General features: G+C 27.3%; 1 protein-coding gene across 1 annotated transcript in view; it reads left to right on the top strand.

Annotated features, from left to right (window-relative positions):
* Positions 1 to 22,271, top strand: part of LOC107450777 (homeobox protein Nkx-6.2) — a 38,050-nt gene that overhangs the window by 7,384 nt on the left and 8,395 nt on the right. The window lies entirely within an intron of this gene.

The raw sequence follows: 22,271 nt of genomic DNA, 5'->3' as shown, positions 1-22,271 counted from the left end.
TCCTTGTCTTCTGGCTTGGGTTCAAAATTACAACGCTACGGAGTTGGAACAATGGTGACCGTATACTCAAAATTGGGTTATTACATAATATAAGAATACATTTCATATCATAATCTAAGAGTTTTGAAATACATTGTGTCTCAAAAAAATAATAACTTATAAGCTGTGATTAGAACTCGAGCATTTTTCTTAAAAGGAAGATCTTTAATGTATGTAACTAGTATCTTCGCGGTATTTATGCTCTTGGTTGAAATGAGAAAAAGTTATGAAAAAAAATTATCCTAAGATAGTAAAACAAGCTCTGTAATGTCTTAAGTTATGAGGTAATAGTCACACTTACTTCCGGAAATGGAAACATTTGGTGAATATTTGAAAAAGAAATAGATAGTTGAAGGTTTATGGTTGGTACTTTAAAATTTCCTTTAAAATTGTAAAATGAAATTATAAAACAGGATGTATAGGTGTAGTTTCCTTTAAGAAATTATTTTAGTGTAAATGATGTGAATTTTTTTTAACTAAAATGTTTTTGAAAGCTTATGATTGACCTTTTAAAATTTTCTTTAAAAATATAAAACGAAACTAAGTAAAAGAATGTATAAGAGTAGTTTTCCTTAAGAAGTTATTTTAGTGTAAACTATTTAAATTTTGTCATTAAAATATTGGTTGAAAATTGATGATGGGTCTTTTGAAACACTCTTAAGCTGGTTTAACTAATGGGCAAAATTGGAAGGATGTTTCTCTTCAATATACTATTTTCTCATTTAATAACATAGAAAAACTGGTTTTGTTATGTCGAAAAGACTGCAGGTTAATATACGATTTTTTGCGTGCAGAACCGTCAGTGGGTTAACATTTTCTTTTACTGTATAAAAACATGTTAAATTGCAGGATGCATAGGTGTAGTTTTCTTTACGAAGCTCTTTTATACTATAAATTATTTAAATTTTGTTTAGCTAATAATAATAACTATAACTATCTAATTAAAAATGATTAGTTAATGTAAATAACTGTATTCCTTTAAAAAAGATTTTTAGAGCCCTTTAAAGTATAAAAAGGATGCAAAGATGCTAATTAACTAGCTAATCAAAAATGAATATTTAATTAAAATAACTGTTTTCCTTTGGAAAAAAATATTAAAACCCTTTAAAGTATAAAAAGGATGCAGAGATGCTAATTATCTAGCTAATTGAAAAGAAATATTTAATTAAAATAACTGTATTCCTTTAAAAAAAAAAGATTCTTAAAGCCCTTTAAAGTATAAAAAGGATGCAAAAGTGTAGTTTTCATTAAGAAAATATTTTACAGGAAATTATTTAAGCTTCGCAATATAGGATGATTCAATTAATTGTTGTACTTGTTCATTCAAAATGCAATAATTAATTATCAATAACTGAAATATTTGATAAGATATTAAAGTATTGATTGATAAGTTGACAGTAGCAAAATGCGTCAATTATTGTTCCGTGCGTGAGGAAATTATCTCCATTTAATTAAACTTGCTCATAAGTGCCCTAAATTTTCGTCTTTCTTCCTCATTAGAACTTTTCCGTAGTTTAACTTCGGTCGCAAACACAGTGTATTCAGTTCTAACCACCCTTACTGTTAAATTTTTAGAATCCTTGTCAAAATGGAAGTGAAAAAAAAGTATTCACAGTGTCTCAAATTAATATTTTACGGAGGAAAAATATGTTATCGATATCAGTAGAAGAGAAGGCGGGACTGAAAAGATTTCTTAAAAAAAAAAAAGGTTTAACTGTTAAATGAGGCAGAAAGGAGTTGAAAAGCTGGTCGAAGTCTCGCCTGGCAATTAAAAGGGTTTTGATATTTTTCATTCTACTATCCACGAGTCCTCTTTCTTCGTCGCTTGAATTTTTTTAAGCGCAAAGAAAATGGGACACTCTGTGTTTTACACACATTATTTATTTAACTACTCTGAGAAAAATTATGGTCAAAACTATTAGAATGTGGTAAAATTTTCCTTGTTTCTGACTCTATGGAAACACCTAAAAGCTAAGTAATTTTTACCTAAGCACTTTAATGATTTTGATAAAATTAACTATAATATGTGATAAAATTTGGTAAATGTAGTAAAATTCGGTAATTTTATCATGATACCTCAACCTGATATTAAAACCATTTATTCGGTTTAATTTACTTTACGTTTTTGTACTTTTTACTAAATGTGTGGTAATAAGAATTATAATTTTGAAACCAGAACTTTTGGTAAACCATTATCATGTGAAGGGAAACATTACCAAATGAATGGTTTAAATACCGCCGATTATTTTCTTAACCAGAATTATGGTAAATCGTTATGTAGCTACTTTTTTACCCCAAATGTCATTACCATACAGCTAGGTCAATTTACCAAAAGTTTTTCTCATTGTACTTTTTAATTTATTTAAAGCACTTATTTTCCAGAAATGAAATTTCTCTATCAATAAACGCTTTTGTGAATTATTTTATTATTTTCAACTAACTAAAACAAAAATAAATAAATAAGCAAAAATTGAAATCTTCTCAAAATAATTTTTTATTATTATTTAAGAATTGGGCACTAAACAATATATTTCTTTTCAGATCAAAGAAGGAAAAAAAAATATTTTTCAGTCGAGTAAAACTTTAATATTTTTAGTCGCTATTGAAGCATAGAGATAAAAACTAAAACACACAAAGCAATTGACGGGAACACAAGAAGAAAAGAAAATAAACAAATGAAAAAAAAGTTCCTATTCTAACCCTCCCTCCAATTTCTATCCAAAAATTCTTGTTCTATACCACTTTAAATGCCGTCAAACACAGTTTTTATCGAAACTAGCTAGGCCGTGCGGAGAAGACGCGACTACGTGCATCGAATCCCGGACTATCCGGCCTTCTCCCGAAGGGATCACTCCGTCATCCGGCCCTGGTATTTAAGAGTCCGGCCGCATACTTTTTTCCTTGTTGGTGGGGTGTGGAAAAAAAGGGGGCAACTAAGAATGGGAAGGAAGTTTTTGCATTGCCGGGGAAACAACTTATAGGGAAAGAAAACAATTGCTGGTGTTTTCTGCCATCGAAGCCGAAAACCTATGAATTCTAAATTGAGGGGAGGGTGTCAAGTGAAAAGTGAAAGTTTTTGAGTTGAGTTGCTGTAGCTGTGGAAGTAAATTTAGTTTTCAGCAAATCAATATGTGTTTAATTCATAATTACTTTGTTATGGATTTAGGACTACCACTTATAATCACTTAGTTGCTGCAATAAATATTTAGTGTAAGAAATTTATCATCTACAATTGATTTTATATACATTTGTTGATTTCGTAGAATCATAAAATTGTATCTTAAACTATTGTTAATATCTACTATTCGCTAGAAACTTAAAGCCTTATCAATTCATGAATAACATTTGTACTTAATTCATAATTAATTTGTTGTTTATTAATTAAAATTGGTATTTAGAATAAGATTAAAAAAATTATCTTCTACAATTGTAATCCACAACTAAGTTTTATAGAATTATCTTTACAATCATTTACTACTTTTGTCATAATTTTTAGTAAATTTAGTTTTAATTTAATAATGTTGTTTGCAATTGTAGATATTCTAGAATTGTGCAATTCTATCTTAAGCCATTGTTATCATCTACAATCATAAATTACTTAACTTTTAATCAATTCATAGGTGAGGGATTTCAATATGTGATTATTTAATAAATACTTTGTTTTTGACTAATTAAAATTAATTCTTAAGATAAGAAAATAATTATTATCCACAATCGTTGTTATTTACAATTGCAGATTTTATAGAATTGTAATTGCAGTCATTAAATGTAAATAATCTAATAATAATGGGATTTCAATACAGGTTCAATTCAGTGCTTTGTTGTTGATTAAAAAAAATAGTTATTTTACAATCAGAAAATTATTATCACCTTCAACCTTTTTCATTTTCAATTGTAGATTTCAGATAATTTTACAGTTGCATCTGCAATTATTGTTATCATCTATCAGTCCATATATGTGAGAGAGCTTGAGCCTAATAAGGGATAATTGTTTGCCTATTCTAAAAATTACAATAAACTAATTATGAATAATTACTTTGTTATTGTAATTTTTAGAATAGGCAAACAATTATCCCTTACAATTGTACATTTAATAGAATTTATCTATAATCATCTACAATTATTGTCATCCATACTTGGTAGTACATTTAATTTAAATTTATTAACGAGTGAGAAATTTAAATCTGTACTCCACTCTTAATGTCTTTTTTGTTGATTAATTAAAATAGGAGTCTTAATTTAAAAAAACAATTTTCAACAATTTTTAATCTGCACATTATAGATCTTGTAGAAATATACAATTGTATCTACTTTTATGTAGAATCATTATTACTACTTTATCAAACTATATGTTCTTGGTTTTAATGTATTATTAGTTGAGGCTTGTTTGAAATTGGTATTTTACTATAAGAAAATAATTATCATCCATAATTGTTGCTATCTACAAATGTGAATTTTGAAAAGTTCTATAATCCTATCTACAATCTTCTCAATCGTTTGATGCATTATATCGATAATCTACAATTGTATCTGCCGACAATTGCATGAATCTATCGTATCTACAATGGTATTGATCTATTGCATTAATCTATTGTATCTACAATTGTATCTGTCTACAATTGTATTGATCTATTCTATCTACAATTGTATTAATCTATTGCATCTACAATTTTACCTGTCTACAATTGTATTGATCTCTTATATCTACAATTGTATTTATCTATTATATCTACAATCAAATCGTTGTTTTTATCTAAAGTTGTGAGACACTGTAGTAGTTTTAAATAGATCAATATGTGTGTGAAGATTTCTATACAGGCTTTACTCAAAATTGCGGTCTTGTACGCTCAGTTAATCAAAAGAATTAGCATAATGATGGTTACCGAGATATTAATTTCTGATTCTTAAAATTAGAAAAGACTTTAACTCGGTTATTTATCATTTATCCGAAGCTTGCTGCGCATTAAAATTTAGCTTCATATTTTTTTGTATGTACGTAACAGAAATAAAAGTTGTGTACATAAATAAAAGATTTTTGCACCGAGTTTTTGCTTAAAACATATTAAGACATGATATATTAAACATTCAATAGAATTTTTATACTCTGTACCAGCCATTTTATTTTATAAATATTAAGTTTTCTTATTTAGTGTGACAATTAGCTTATGTACTTTGAATCCCCACTTATTATATTGATCTAATAAAATTTCACGATTTTCAGATATTTTGGGTGTCTTAAAAATTATTCTGATATACAATTAATTAAAATAATGGGAAAAATTAGTTTTAGACAATTAAAAAAATGTCTGGAAACGTGCTAAATTTTAATTTTTAAGAAAATATTTTCGGCAATAATAAAGTGATATTCTGTAAATTTTTTGCTCGAACATAGATCAGCAATCACGTTGCTTAATGTAAAATCTGACGTTTTTCAAAATGAATTACGGTAAGAAGTTATAAATACACAATGAAAAACAAATTAACTGAGAAGTAAGATGTTTCCCCCATTTTCCTACATTACTCTTTATCAAAGATAATTAAAAAGTAAACAAAGTTTTTTCAAATTTTTTTACATGCCTAAATTAAAAAAAAAATATACTGTTTTAATGAGTCCAATGTATGATCTTACTACTTGACTTAGGAATATATTAAACAACTACATCTATTATACTGCTTATAATTTTGTTACCTTTTTTATATTATAATAAAAATACATTCGTATGGTTTTGAAATCACTTTCTCAAATCATACCTTTTCAACTACATGAAATGTATGGACTTTTTATATCATTCTGTTTCATTATCATTATGAAAACATATATGATAACATATTTTTTAGACTTTTTATTCAGTTTCTACTTAAAGAATCTATTTCTTAACTGAAGAGACTGATTGAAAAAACATTAATAGAAATTAAACGATTACAATGTGGCAAAAAACTGACTATTTTGAGTAACTATTAATCTAATGATCGGATCTTCACGTTCTATGATTCTAACTTAAGCCTTCGAGGGGGTGACCTTAAATATGTTAATTAATTAGTGCACGCGATATTTTAATTTGCGAAACCAGACTCAAAAACTTACTTTCTCTGAATAAACATACTCTTTTTTTTCAACAGATTCAGATTTCTGCCCCCCCCCCTCCAAAAAAAATTTAGGGGGTAGCCGCAAATTGAGAAATATGGTCTTAATAGTTTGGCCAGGAGAGCGATTCAAAGTTTAAAACCCCAAATGTTAATTTTATTTTTTGCGTATTTCGCCACATCTCAAGAAAGCCTTGAACAAATGCAGAAATCTTCAGCACACAATTTTAAAATTTATTTATACAACGATAATTCCACGCAAAAAGTATATTTAATAAATATTTATTATTTTTTAATATTTATTTAGTATAATAGTCGAGTTTATTTAGAATGATAGTCGAAAACATTTTGAATAGTTAGGTATGAAATATTTACCTTATTCTAAAGTATTTAATTTTACTTTGCAAAATACAAAATTTGAGCGAAATCGATTGAATAGTTCCTGAGAAATCGAGTTTTAAATATGTTTCTTTTTTATATTAATTAATTTCATTTTAATAGCATTTTGAAAGCACATTTCAAAACTGTCTAAATTTCAAATCAAATTTCAGTCAGTGTTAGTTTGGATTAAAAAAAAATTATCTTTGGGTTTCAGTAGATTTAAAAAATTACTACCTTCCAATTAATATTTTTCTAATAATAGTTTATCCTTTTTATATCATTATTTCAAAATCATTAAACAATTAAAATTACATGAACCTTACATTTTTGAGAATTTCAACTTCTACAAGTTGATGAAGTTAATTTTTTGACTTTTATACTTTTAAACATTGTTTTTGTCTGCCATATGATATCTATTTTTTTTTTAAATTTTCATGTTCAAGATTTTTTGAATGAAATAATTTCATCTGTATACAGTCTCCTGTGAATTTTAATAAGTTTTGAATTTCAAAAAAAATTATGATGCATTTTTTAAGCATTTGAAGATAAACATTTGCCCATTGAAACATGAACATTTAAAAGCAGAAATATTAACAAAATTATCAACTTAAAAATATTAACATTTTATGATAAAATTTATAATTGATAAGATATGTTTAACTTATTATACACCAAGATATATCTTTGTTTTCTATGTGTTTTAAAAGTTTTCAAACTGGATGATAAAATAATAAAAATTATTGTATAATTACAACCCCCTTTTTCTATTTAACAAAATTTACACTTCTAATATTTTTATATATAAATTAATATCAGCGTAACTTTAAATATTTTTCAAGTAATTTTAATCAAGTTTAAAAAACAGATGTTTCACAATTTGGTTTTTGAAGTAAAAAAAATTATATGAAATATTTTGCTTGGTTCTAAATAAATTTAGATTATAAAGGTGTACTGAGACCCCAAGTGCTTTGATGATAAGTTTGGTAAAATTAACCATAAAAAAGATTTCAATAATATGTGATAAAATTTGGTAATGTGGTAAAATTTGGTAATTTCATCTAATACCTTAGAGCTTGGCATAAAAATCATCTATTCGGTTAAATTTACTTTTCAGTTTTGTTTTTTAATATGAAATATTGTAATAAGAACTATAATTCTAAAAACAGAATTATCAGGTAAACCGTTACTAAAAAATTTCCAAATTAATGGTTTAAATACTGTTATTAAACAGAATTGTGTGTGTGTTTTTTACAATAAATGTCATTACCATAACATTTTTTGGCTCTTCACACTATAGCATTGATATATTTTGCTTTGGATATATTAATATAATATAAGAAAGAATTCTTTTTTGCAGATATATTTGTGTGAACTGTTGATGAGATTATATCTTTTCTTTATTTTTTCATCATATATATATATATATATATATATATTGATACAATATCAGAAAGCACTCTTTTTTGCAGATATAATCGTGTGGGCTGATGAAAAGATTCTATCTTTTTTTTTCTTCCGGTTAAAAAAAAAATTTCTTCCTTTTTTTTTTCCCCTTAAATTCAGTTGTTTGTTATTTTTTTAATTATTATTTCCCCCACTTTTTCATATGTCTATAATTTTCCTTTGTTTTTTCTTCATTTTGAATATATATATATATATATATATATATATATATATATATATATATATATATATATATATATATATATATATATATATATATATATATATATATATATATATATATATATATATATATATATATATATATATATATATATATATATATATATAATAACAGACACAATATATTAGAATTTTTAGTTGTTTTTTAGGCATAGTTGTTTGTTTTGTTACGTAATATTATTGGAACAGTCCGTTTTACATATCCTTGATAAAAATAATAAACTTACCTCACCTAGTTTTTTTTTTTCTCATCATCCGTACCGTTCCTTCAAATAACATAACTTATCATGACTAATTTTCCCCCATACTGTTCATTTAAATAATTGAAAATTTTTCTTGATTAATTTCAGACTCCATAATCCATTTTATATAAATAATAAAAAGTAATTTTCAGTAATTTATATTCTTATCGTTCATACTACCTTTAAAAAACACGTTCATACACTTTCTCATTCAGGCAAGCAATAGAAAACTTGTTTTGACTAATTTTGAATACATTATTCATGCCGTTCTTATAAATAATAAAATTTTACCCAGACTAATTGTTCCACTTTGCATCTATAAATTTCATACAAATAACTTAATCACCAAACTTTTGCTCAAATCATTCATACAAATGATCGAAAACTTATTTTGACTAATTTTAGCTTACATCATCCTTATTCATATAAACAATGAAAACTCAACCTGCCTAATTTTTCCTCTCTCCATCAATTTCATTCAAACAAATAATTGAAAACTTATTCAAATGAAATCTTCCCATTTTGCATATCGTTAATCAAATTCTTTTATCGGAAGATTCATTTACGCGGCATTAAAATACTGATCTTGAAAGTAAACTTTAAATTTAGAAAAAATACCGTCGGACATTAAACGTAACGCTTAAAAGTTTTCCTGCATTGAAAGGAAAGCTACATCCGAGTTAAAGATGGATGCTTGTAAAACAGTGAGCGCAACGCTGCTCTTTAGTCCTGGTCACCGAGTGGTAATCCTTTTCTAAAGGCAACAGCTGCACTAGAAATGGGGACCATCCCTATATTGCTTTACACTCTCTCAGGTCCTGAGTAGTTCTTAAACATCCATTTGAGGGAGCTAACTCTTATGAGCAATAAATTAAAGGCAATTTTTATCTTAGTACAATCAAATTTAAAGCGGTGCAGTTTCAAAAACATGTAATTTTAAAAACTATGTAAAAGTTTTAAAGTTTAAAGTATGTAAAAATTTTTGAATGTCATTTTAAAAAGTTTATCTTTATTTTTTTATTTTGAGCTGTAATTAACTAAATTAAGAATAGTTAATTAAATAAAAATATTTAAATGTTTATAATTAAATATTTAATATATGAAGCAGTTTGTTTGCTTTTTTAAAAGAAAACAGCGAAGATCAATTTTTTCCCTATTTAATTTACTTATTTTCATTTTTTTAGCATGTTCAAAAAAAGAATTTTTTTTTTTTTTGCCGAATTAAAAACAAGTTTGTATTAATTTTTCTAAAATTCCTCAAATGTAAAAGTGGAGCCTTAGTTTTGTGGCCATTTACTTATAGAAAGCTTAGAAACAATAATCAAAAAAAGATTAAAACAATAAATATTTTGAATCGAATATAGAAATGGAGCAAATTGAAAATATGAATTCGAAAAAGCTTTAAACGTATAAGAATTAAGAAAAAAAGCAAAACCGAAATAACGGAATTAAGGTTTGATTTATGCTAAATTATTGCTATGTTATTTTGTTAATACTATTTTGTCATAATTGTAGGCATTAATAGCTTTATGTAGCTTACCGTATAAAGCTATTAAAAATGCAAAGTTTCAATGGCTTACTATAGTTTAATACCTGAAAAAAGTTCATATTCAAAAAAAGCTGTAGAACTTCGAGTTGATAAACGTTAATCGTAGTTTAAATTTTAAACTCATCTCACTTAAACCGAAACCGTTCTATCTGATAAAAGTTCTAGAAGACTCCTTTTTTTCTAAAATCACTTTTGCTGTAAAATGCTGTCACTTTTTAAAAACCACTTTTTTAGAATCCCTTTTGCTGTAAATTTTGCTGCAAAATGGCAAAAGAATACTTTATCTAATGAAAAACAGCAAAGATTACGTCGGTATCTATGAAATATTTGTATAAGCACACAAAAAAAACATATAAAAATGAACTATTCAGAATCAAGATTCAGAAAGAAAAAAAAAATTGACAATTTTTTTAAGGTTTAGAGTTAATGTTGCATAGTTTAACACAAAATAAATAAATGACTAAAAGTATGAAGCAGTATCAAAAATATACTTGAAAATATGGCACAACATGTAAAAGAATTAAGAAGCACATTATTTAAAAATTTTAATGTTAAATAGTTGAAAAGATAATATCAAAACAGTTTAAAAGCATGTCTACATCCCTAGAAGTTTTAGATTTTGTTAGACCATGATATTGATCTCTGCAAGCATAATTCACAATTTTTTACCTGTTCACATTTTCTGCAATCTTAATATGTTTGCTTAGTTGTACCTGATTATCGTGAACGAAAGTATGGTTCAATTTTACACATTGAAATTGCAGTAATTTGCACCGTAATTATGATAACGATATTTCGATTTTGAATTCATATATCTTGAGAATATATATTTGAAGTACATTAGCTAAAACTTCCATATTACATTGTAAAATAATTTTGTGCTTATCACAATCGATATTAGGAGAAAGAAATTTTGGTAAAATAACGGTATTGCTTACTAATAACACTTCTGATTAAAAACATAATTTTGATTACAAACACTTCTGATTACAAACATAATTTTGAATAATAAAATCAAAATATACGGTATTCAAGCCATTCATTTAATAACTTTTCTGTTCAGATGGTAACGGTTTACCGTAAATTCTGATTTTCAAAATTATAGTTCTTATTACCATATACATTTAGTAAAAAATAAAAAACTCAAAAGTGAATTTAACCGATTTAGCTCTAAGGTATCATGATAAACTTACCAAAATTTATCACATATTATGAAACCATATTTTGTTAATTTAAAAAAAAAATGTTATTACCAAAGCGCTTCAGTAAAAATTACCAAGCTTTTCGGTGTTCCATTAAAGCGCCATAACCATAAGGTAAATTTCACCATATTCTGGTGATTTTGACCTCACTTTATTTCGCAGTGCGTATAAAGAATTGCGTCACGAACCGAATGGTTGTTAACTAATCTTGTTAAGTTCCAGGTAATTGTTGTATGACTTTTTATCATTTTATTAATTTTCGAAGTAGAATGCTCATGATGAGCTTCTTGCGGCACTTTTTCAAAACGTAATGTCATCAAAAATATTGAGTTTTGTAAGTGAGTTATCTTTATTGACGCCATGGCATGAAGCCAAATCGTTACACAAATAAGGCTACATATACAGAGAAAGAGTAATGATTTCAGATTTTATACCCTCTTCGAAAGTAAATAAATATCGCCAAAGGAATAACATTCAGTTTGTTCTTGGAAAGAATTTTCTATCTATTTCTTTATAAACCGAGTAAAAAAAATCATAATTCTTTTATTCCAGCAATAATATTTAATATTATATGAATTTTTTTAAAAAAAAAAGTTGGAGTGAATAAAATTATTATTCCAAGAAGTATTAGTATTAAAAGTGAGATTAAAAGACCAGTTGTTAGTTTTTTTTTATCGCAGTACTCCCTATTAGTTTATATTTGTATTTAAGTGCCGAAATTTATTTTTCAGAAAAAGAGTTGGGTGCCTTTACTATTCCGTCAAATAACTATACAATATTAGGAAAGTTACCCTTTAAATTACTGAAATGAAAGGATAATTTAATCATATGGATTAAGAATTTTATGTTTCATTTATTAATAATCTAAGACTGTTAAATGTTTATATTGTACTAAAATATTTTACTAAAAAAAAATATTAAATTCCAAAAAAATAGGTCGAATTGATAAATATTAATTTAAAAAAATCCTATTAATTCTTATTTTTGCAACATGAAATTATTGTTCATAGGGAGGTTAAAACTGTTTCTATATATTTAACTCTAAAACCACTAAAACTTATTACTATAAAAATTTAAAGCTATAGATAATTTAAGATGCTTACATATCTTCCGTAAACCTCGAGATTAATGAAATAAATATATATAAATGAATAAAAATAAAAAGCCGAAAAGTTATCCTTCAGTATAGTTAAAAATTATGAAGTGGAATTTAATGCTATCATTATCCGTATTTCAATTTGAATTTATGTCACTAATAGATAAACTGAAAGCAATTACGCAGTTTCTCTAATAATTTCTGTTACAAGCTAGTTAAAAGGATGTTTTGAAAAAAATAAAATCTCTGTTAAAAAAAACAACCTTTTACTCAAAGGTTTACTGTTTTGGTTTGAAAATGGTAAAATAACAATTAAATAAATTGTTATTTTACCATTTTTTCGAAACATTTCTAACAGTGTAATGTATTATCAAATTTTTTAACGATTTACATACTAAAAGTGTTACACACATAAATGTTTTTTAAGTGCGCTATTAAGAATATTAAAAAAGCTAAATGAAGCTAATTAAGTACACTAAATGAGTATTGAAATTTGAATAAAATCGTTCATGTGATAACATAGCGTCAAGACATATTTAAGTACCATTGTTATTTTGGAAAACTGGAAAGAACAGCTCTTTAAAAATGCCTGGATATTGAACACAAAAAGAAAGAACGAAAGAAAATTCATGAAAAAAAACTCCACTTTAAAAATTGAATAAATCTAGCGACCAATATAATTCGGGCCACCAAACCCGAATTTAACATAATTAAATATATAATAGTGTAGTTGGATTTTTACTTTTAACGGTTAACAAATAATGATTAATTTGTAGTTCACGGAATCACACTTTCTATTTTAATGGGCTGTTGATTAAAACTATCAAAAGGCTCTAAAATTGTCTTAATTCCATTGCATATCGTATACAAATTGCATAATTATCGTTTACAAATAATATTTTTTCAGCCAGTGATTACTTTTCAAAAAATTTATATAATAGAACACTTCATAATTTTTGTTATCGTATTCAGTTTTGCATAATTGTATATAGATAGTAATATTATCGTAGAATATATACAATTAAAAGAGGCATAAAACATCAAATAAAACCTTGTTTAATAATTAATTTCTAAAAAAAATGCCTGATTGCACTCGAGCAATTTATAATTACATTCAATCCAATTTGTAGTTGCATTCATTTCAATGCTAAAGTGGTTCGTCATTTTTCAGTGCTTTTTTCGGTTTTTTCCCCAGTTCTTTTATTTGAGATTCAAGAAATTGAATCTCAATAGATCAATCAATTAATTTTTTAAGTATATATATATATATATATATATATATATATATATATATATATATATATATATATATATATATATATATATATATATATATATATATATATATATATATACAGTCGAACCTCTATTTAACAAAGTCGCTGAATCCCGAAAATAAATTCGTTGTATGGAAAATTCGTTAAGTAGAAAATCACCTTTTGAAATACTTAAACGACACAAAACACGTTTTAAATTCATAAACACTAGACACAATTGAAAAAGCAATTGATACATGTTTATCTTGTAAACTAGTATCCACTATTTATTTTATAAATCTTAATCGTAAAAGAAATCTGCATGGAAAGCAAGAATACAGTAAAACATTATCCAGTGTTACACTATCATACTACATACGTTTTTAACTTTAAAAAAAAGTTAAATTTATGCATAAAATTATGGCTGTATTTATTATAAAAGTAATTTTAAACTATATAACAAATGCGTTCTTAAGTTCAATTGTTTCTGATAAAATCCGATAATTTTGTCTGAGTTTTTCGTTTGAAATGCAAACAAAAAGGGAAAATGATTTTTCAGCTTTCTCTAATAGTTAAATGGCTTCGAATGTCAACTCAAGGCCATTTCTCCCATAAAATGCGTCAACAAGTCTGAAATGTTCCGAAATATTTCGGGAAATAGGTAAAGTGGATCTCATCAAAGAAAAGTTCATTAAATAGAAAATTTACTTCGCTATTTAGAAGTTATTTTACGAAGGAATGACCAAAATGTTCTTGGTTCCTTGAAGAAAAAAAATCGAAAAATAGACGAATTCGCAAAATGGAAGTTCATTAAATAGTAGTCGGACTGTTTATATATATATATATTACAGATTTTAAATTAAAAACATTATTCATTCCGCTCTCTTTTTATCTGATATTTTTCTCTCTCCAAAATTTCGATTAAATACCAGCACATTAAAAAAAAAAAAAAATTACACGAAGTTTATAGCATGAATGGGAAAGCATTATAAAAATCCTATTCTTGAGATTTGTGTAAGAGCAATAAACTGACCCCTTAAAGAGAGGGGATCATAACACCTGAACAAACAGGGCACACGTGCATTTTCTGTCCACCCTAGTAAATAGAGTCAGGAAACTCTTTGGGGTAAAAGTTCATGGATTGCGGGGGATAGTCACATACCCGGGCAGTATATCATGCGGGTTGGTAGAGAATGAACTTCTTATAGGAAGGGTGGTAAAAAAAAATAATAATATACAGGCTACTGTTTCTCCATGTTTATTTGTTCTCATTTGATATTTTTATTTGAAGATTTCCTCTTTATTTGTTAAACAGAACAATATCTGTCTTGTTAGTTCTGTTCTTATTTCTAGACTTGGAATACTTAGCACAGTCTTCTTATTCGTAAGATAAAAGTCAATAATAAAAGTATAAATTTATATGATTAAGTATAGGATTATATTAAAACTGGATTATATAAGTTTTTTATTAAGATTTTGAAATTTGTATATAAAAAAACAAAATTTTCATTCCTTTTTAAATTTTTTCCCCGAATGAATTAATTTTAGCTGCTTTTATTGAAAAGTCAAGTGTAACAGTTTACCTAATTTTCATTGATAATACTTGGATTCTTGATTGTTGAAATTTAAAATGGCCCTTCTGTTAACGCATAAAATTCTTACTAGTTATTCGATTAAAGGTGTTGAATTTGTCTCGAATTTTTATTTTTTAATCTGTTACAAATTAGTTATTTATTAGCTTATTAAAAAAATGGCAATTAGTTAAATTTATTTCAAATTAATCACTGAAGAACTAATTTTTGTTTGTTTCCTGTTGCATGTTTTATTTGTCTCTGTTGCATGTTTTTTTGTCTCTGCTGCATGCTTTATTTGTTTTCTGTTGCGTGTTTTATTTGTCTCTGCTGCATGTTTTTTTTTTTTTTTTTTTGTATGACTGATATTAATTAAAATTATTCTGAATAAAAATTGTTTTGAAATTCGTATAAAAGCAGACTGACTTTTATACAAATTTTTATTTGTTTTCAGTTGCATGAAATTTTTTAGTGGACATTGAATATTTTCACGCCACTGATTTCACATCACATTTCTTTTTCCAAGCTACAGTTCTTTTCAAAGGAACATTTTTAGTCTGTTTTTTTTTTTTTTTTTCCGAAATGTTCAAGTTTAAAAAGGCAATATATAACAGGTGGGCCGCATAAATGTTGCTACAAACTTCTGGGGGAGTTAGAGCACATCATCAGGATTTAAACTGCATAGGAACCAGCTCCCAGGAATGCCATCAAACGCCACTTGTGTTGAGTGCCTATTATGAACTGTTTCCTCGCGTGGTTCTAAAAAGATCGAAATAAGGGAAATTCCCTTCGAAGATTGTCTCAATACTTATGAGAACGCTTTTGAGTCGTGGTGGCTCAGGGGATAGAGCATTCGCCTTCTAATGTGGGGAACTGGTTCCGAATCCCAGGGATGGTTTGTCGAAACGAATTCCGCATCTGGCTTGCACCGACCACAGTGCTGACATAAAATATCCTCAGTGGTTGACGGTTCATGAGTTAGAGTCCCCTTGCTGTCAGGTTAACCGAGGTAGGTTTTCGTGGCTGTAACGCTAATGCGGGTTAGTTTCATCAAAAAGACCTCTATAAAGGCAAATTTCTTCCAAAACTTGAAACTCCAGGAATTCCCTTATTGTCTTCTGGATTAGGTTTAAAATTACAAGGTTACGGAGTTGATCATTAGTAGTCGTAAATTGTGTTTTGGATAAATAAATCTTACTACATATTCTTTTAATTCTATTCAATTCATTATAAGTGGTATTTAAATAGATGTTCCAAAAAACAATAGAATTCCAAGGAATTCTGTTCAACAACATTTATAAAAAATACTTCAAAACTTGTACATTTTGGCAAAAAAATAAACTAAAGATGTCGTTTCTAAAAAAACTGTAGGTTTAGGAGCAAAAACTAATTTCAGATTTGAAATCTTCACATCCAAATTAGGCAAGATCAAGTATATGTATAAATGCAACAAAAAATTTGTTCCTTAGTGTAATTAATGCAAACACTTATAAAAATATTTCATTTCACATTAAAAAATAAAAACTATCCAAAATAATTTATGATTTTCAAATAATTTGGAATAACTTTAAAATTAAAACTCCAAAAATAATACTTAAAACCATCTCTCAAAATAGCGTGAAAGAAACCAACAATAAGCTTGAAAGATTTTCCACATTCGAGCACCAAACAATTTTTCTTAGAAATAAACAGCTTTTCCAAAGAAGGCAACACTGAATAATACCCTTTCTTCGCTAGAAATCCAACCACTTTCTTTCATTTAGCTGCCTCCTGTCAGAAGAAAATAAGAGCAGGATAAGGCTTAACACTGATTGATGGATGCGCTTTACCTAACGTTGCCAGAACCCTAAACCCCGATTTGTTTTACCTAACTTCCGTATCAATCATTCACACTATTTGTTCTCATAAACTCAGAAAGGGCTTTTGCGCATTATGTAATGTATTTGATGCTGAATATCTTATTTGAAGGCTATATCTGGCAATATTTCACTTTGGCAAAACTGTCACCTGAGATTGCGGAAAGCGATGATATATTTTCACAATTGCCGCCGTTATCATAGTCACTAAATATGTATATTTAGATGAAATAGGTGCGTGGATTGTTTATTTTATCTAAACATTTACATAAATAGGCATTTTTCAGTGATTTTTCGCATAACGACGTTTATTTATCAGACAAAAACAGGCTATTTTTATGTTTGAGCAATTAATGTTTATAAAATTTAAAAATGTTATAAAACTTCAAGGTCTTAATCTACTATGGTCTTGATTCATGATAATTAAATAATGTCTATATATATCTTAGAACAGAAATATTACAACATTTATAGCATTTGAAACACTTTATGCACTGGGGAAAAAATATGGTAAAAACTATGGTAATATTTAAGGTATTTCTGGCAATGTGGGAACACCAAAAAGCTCGATAATTTTTACCGAAGAGCTTTGGTCACGGTTTCGGTTAAATTAGCAATAAAATATAGTGTTAGAGCATGTGATGAAATTTAGTAAATGTGGCTGTAATTTAATAATGAAATCTTAGAGCATGACAGAAGCACCATTTATTTGGTTAAATTTACCTTTAAGTTCTTTCTTATTATGTTTTTAAAACCAGAAATGTCATTCGTATACAGTACGATAATTTGACCAGAATTTTTTTTTCTCTGTGCAGCAAGCATTTATAACACGTCATAACATAATAAATTATTAATAATACTTAATTATTAAGAGTTGCAATTAAAAAGAATCCGAGTGCAAAACAAATTATGTCAGTAAGTTAAAAATGATTTACAAGCAAGACCTTAAAAAATCAAAAGTTGCCGTAAAAATAATCTATGAGTTTAAATATGTTTAAATCTATGAATTTTTGTCTCTGCAATAACTAACTCTAATACGTGTTTCTATTTAAAAAGAAATTCACCGGAAGTGTCAGTAGCTAATCATGATTAAATTTATACTTTCATATTGTACATACTTTTCGGCAAAAAATACTATAAGAAATTTTGTTTTTATTTTACTCTGGCTGAAGAAGCAAATATTCATTTTAAGGGAAAGAGAATTTAATGAATAGCTTATTTAACGTATAGTTTATTTCCAATAAATTCAGTATTAAATTATATGCCGTATACACTTTTAAGAAATGCGGATCAAATAATGGTAAGTACCAGCTCTTTAGTTGAATCACCCGTAAAATCCATTTTAACGTATAATCCACTTTTACAGTAAAATATGATACCGTAGTTTTTGCAGTAATATTTATTTAATTCGAATGGTTCAGTGATTTTACGGTAATTATTATTGAAAAAACTATTGTACATCAGAGTTTTTTTCGTAACATGCTCCAGTAAAAATGGATTTCACGGTAAAAAGTACTGGCACTCTAAATGCTGGTAATTTTTGCCGTAATTTGATCCGAAATATTTTACATCGTATTTACATCATTTCAATCTAAGTTACCCGTTGTTTTAAAATAAATCCATGATAGTAATTGTCTGCAGTATTTGAAACCAGAAAATGTGGAGGAAAAAAAATGTACAAAAATTGAACGTGATTGTGAAATACATTTATTTATTTTTTTCCGTATTTTTCTACGTTGAATAAAAGGAGATCAAATCATCTCACTAGTTTGATGCTAAGTTTAATTGAATACAGAGATTTTTATAATTTTTTGTACGCATACATGACAGTTAATTTCAAATAAGAAAATAAGGAAAAAAATTATTGCAAAATTATAATGGTAATATCTTTAATAAAGCTTCAGAAGAACTTGCTACTGTTAAACTGCTACTGTTATTGTACAGTTTTTTGCCACTTTCAAAAGTCTATGAACAACCTATTTTAATAATATTATATCAGATGAAGGAAAATATATTCTTTTTATTCAAGTCTCTTGGTTCCTATTGTGTCTTTGTAAATAAACTTTTATGTGTCGATCATTTATAAGCATTACCTTGTATTGTAACCAAACTTGCAATGTACTAAGTACTTATAAACAAATAATATTTAATATTATCTTAATATTACAATTAATAAGGACCAATATTTGTGTTTGATGAGTTAATTATTTTAGGCGCTAAGTATAACACTTTCGTCAAACTATAAAAGGAAGTGAAAAATCTAATTGCAAGCAAAATATTTTATTGCTACTAATAGTTAATATAGAAAATGTAGTTCTTCAAAATTTTTTTACTTCCTAATTTTATACTTTACATATTATGTAAAACAAAGGATTGAACCCAGGTCCGAGGATCGAACTCATGACCTGTGGAGCGAGAACGCGAAGCGCTACCAATCAGCCACCGGGTGTCTATATTAGAGATCGAGCAGTGGTGGCTCAGGGAATAGAGCACTCACCTCCCAATGAGGTGAACCGGGTTCGAATCCCGGCGATGGCTGGTTGATTCGAATTTCGCCACGGCCACAGTGCTGACGTTAAATTTTCTCAGTGGTAGACGGATCATGGGTTGGATTCCCCTTGCAGTCAGGCTAACTATGGCAGATTTTCGTGGTTTTCCTTTCCATATAACTCAAATGCGGGTTAGTTCTATCAAAAAGTTCTCCATGAAGGCAAATTTCTCCCAATAATTGATCCAGGAGTTCCCTTGTCGTCTGGATTGGGTTCAAAATTACAAGGCTATGGAGATAAGCAATGGTAACCGTAAACTAAAAATTCGGTCGGCTATTTAGTGACTGTTATAAAATATATTATAGATCTATATTAGATCTATATAAGTTAATAAATAGGTAAAAAATAAAGTAATATGTAAAAAAAGTTGATAATAGGTAAAAAATAACACAAAGTAATATGGAAAATATCTAATGTGATTGAAGGACCCTAAATACAGAGTAGAACAAGGTTGAATTTTAAAATTTAAATATGTTCGCTGAAAACAAAAATTAAAACTGTTGACAGGGGGAAAAATTACGAATGTACTAGTTGATTTTTAGGTTCATTTTATTGCTCAACTTTTGAGAGTAAATTCAGCAATCAAATAAGCACAAAACTTCTCACTAAATAAACATTTATATCACCACTTTCCAAATGGAAGACAAAAATCTCTTCCTTTCCCTCTGTAAGTTCTTTATCGGCCAATCAGCTCTTTCTCTTAGGGAACCCCTTTTATAGGAATTAAATATCGTGACGGGTGCGTTTAAGGCGCAATGAAAAATTTATCTCCCTAATTAGCAGTCAGCTTGAATAATATCAGGGTTCTAGTGGAAAAAGGGGGGAGGGAGGAAGATGAAGTGGCACATTTTATCCGCAATCCAGAAGGCAATTTGTCTTCCTAGATAAAAGGAGCGACTAAACTTGCCGCCTCCTGCCTTTCTAATATCCTTTCCTTCCTTTAATAATCATGTTTCTTGATAGCTACGGCTCTAGTCTTGATAGCGAGATTTCTTCATTTTCTGCTAAGGTTCTGGAATAATGAGAGTAAGAAGCGCCATCTGTTGGGAAGAAACGATAAGTTTTTGCGCAGTCCTAACTTATTAAAGCAGGAAAAGCGGACATAAAAGCAGTAGCGGGGCGTTAAAATGATCTTATTGTTAAATTAAAAGATTTGGTAATTGCAGAATTAAGCTATACCCTGGCAGTCAATTTCAGAGTTTGGGCATCATTTTCGCGATAATAAGTTTTTGAGAGTTCTGTTTTTCTTTGCTCGGTTTTGGAATGAAATTATACTTAGTGTGAAGAAAATTAAGAGTTCTAAGTTACGTTATTTCTTATGGAAGAGATGGAAGATAAAGTTTTGAACAAACAAATTAAAGTTTTATTTTAAATTGCGCTTTCTATTTCAGTCGTAGAGTTTTTTTTTTTTTCTTGAAAGAAAGACAGATAAATTTTATTATCGTAGGTAAAATTGCTTTACTAACAAAACTATAAAATAAATTTTTATTTAACGAAAAATTGTTTTAAAGGAAGAAAAAAAAACGCTGCTTCATTACGACGAGAATGACTACCAACAATAAGAGGTGTTTGAAGAATAATTATACGGTACTAAAACTTCATATTAAAACTTTAGTTTAAGCCATTATTAAACAAGTGAAAAAATAAAGTTTCATTTTTTAATATATTTTTTTCGTTTGCTTGTTTCCGTTTATTAGTCAGTGAAAACATGATATAAACTTTAGTTATTCTAAGTTTCTAACTTAATGTGAGTCTGGGAAAAAATGATATGAACTTCAGTTATTCTAGATTCATATGACAATGTTAGACTGGAAAAAGAGTATATGAGCTTCAGTTATTTTAGGTTACTAAATCAATGCTAGTATAAGATAAGATGGAATGGGCATTAATTATTCTAAGTTTGTCAAGAAAAAATATAGACTTTAGCTATATACTAATTTTATAAACATATATTAATCTGGGAAAAAGAGAATATGTGCTTTAATTAACATGATGTGTATGTGTGATATGTGCTTATGTATGTTTGATATGTGTTTCAATTGACATATGCTTAAAAAAACAATTTATTCTGAAAAAAAGATCACATGGACTATAGCTATTCTAGGCTTATAAACATATTTATAAGCCTAGATGTCTCTTAGGAAGGAGGCATCTTAGGAAGGAGGATGTAGTTTTTTTATATTCTAGGTTAATAAATCAATGTTTGTCTGTCAAAAGATAATACGGGCTTTAGTTATACTAAGTTTATAAACATATATTTGTCTAGGGAAAGTGGATATGTGTTTTAATTATTCTATGTTTATAAACTAATATTTATCTTGAGAAGGAAGATACAGTTTTTAACTACTCTAAGTTTATAAATCAATGTTAGCCTGAAGGAAAAACAAAGGACTTTAGATATAGATGTTTATAAGCATATATTTTTCGAAGGAAAGCTGATATATTCATTTAATTATTCTAGATTTATAAGCCATTGTTAATCTGAAAAAAGACAGAGGCTTTAGCTAAGCTAGGTTTATAAACATATATTGGTCAGAAAAAAGAAAATATTAACTCAAAATATTTTTATTTAATAATTTTCGTTAGGGATCAAAATTTCAGTAAATCATTGAATCAGTTATTGGATGAATGAATTAATGAATTGTCGTATTGGTAAATGGGTGAATCAGTAAAACTTGATCATCATCGATAAATTAAAAATAATCAAATATTAATTTATACACTTATATTTCTAAATTTCACAGTCGGTAATCATGTTTT

Source organism: Parasteatoda tepidariorum, chromosome 10 (genome assembly GCF_982258835.1).
Source record: "Parasteatoda tepidariorum strain Cologne lab strain chromosome 10, Ptep-v5.0, whole genome shotgun sequence".
Classification (NCBI taxonomy): Eukaryota; Metazoa; Arthropoda; class Arachnida; order Araneae; family Theridiidae; genus Parasteatoda; species Parasteatoda tepidariorum.
The sequence above is the reverse complement of the archived record's forward strand: the minus strand, read 5'-3'. Positions and strand labels throughout refer to the sequence as shown.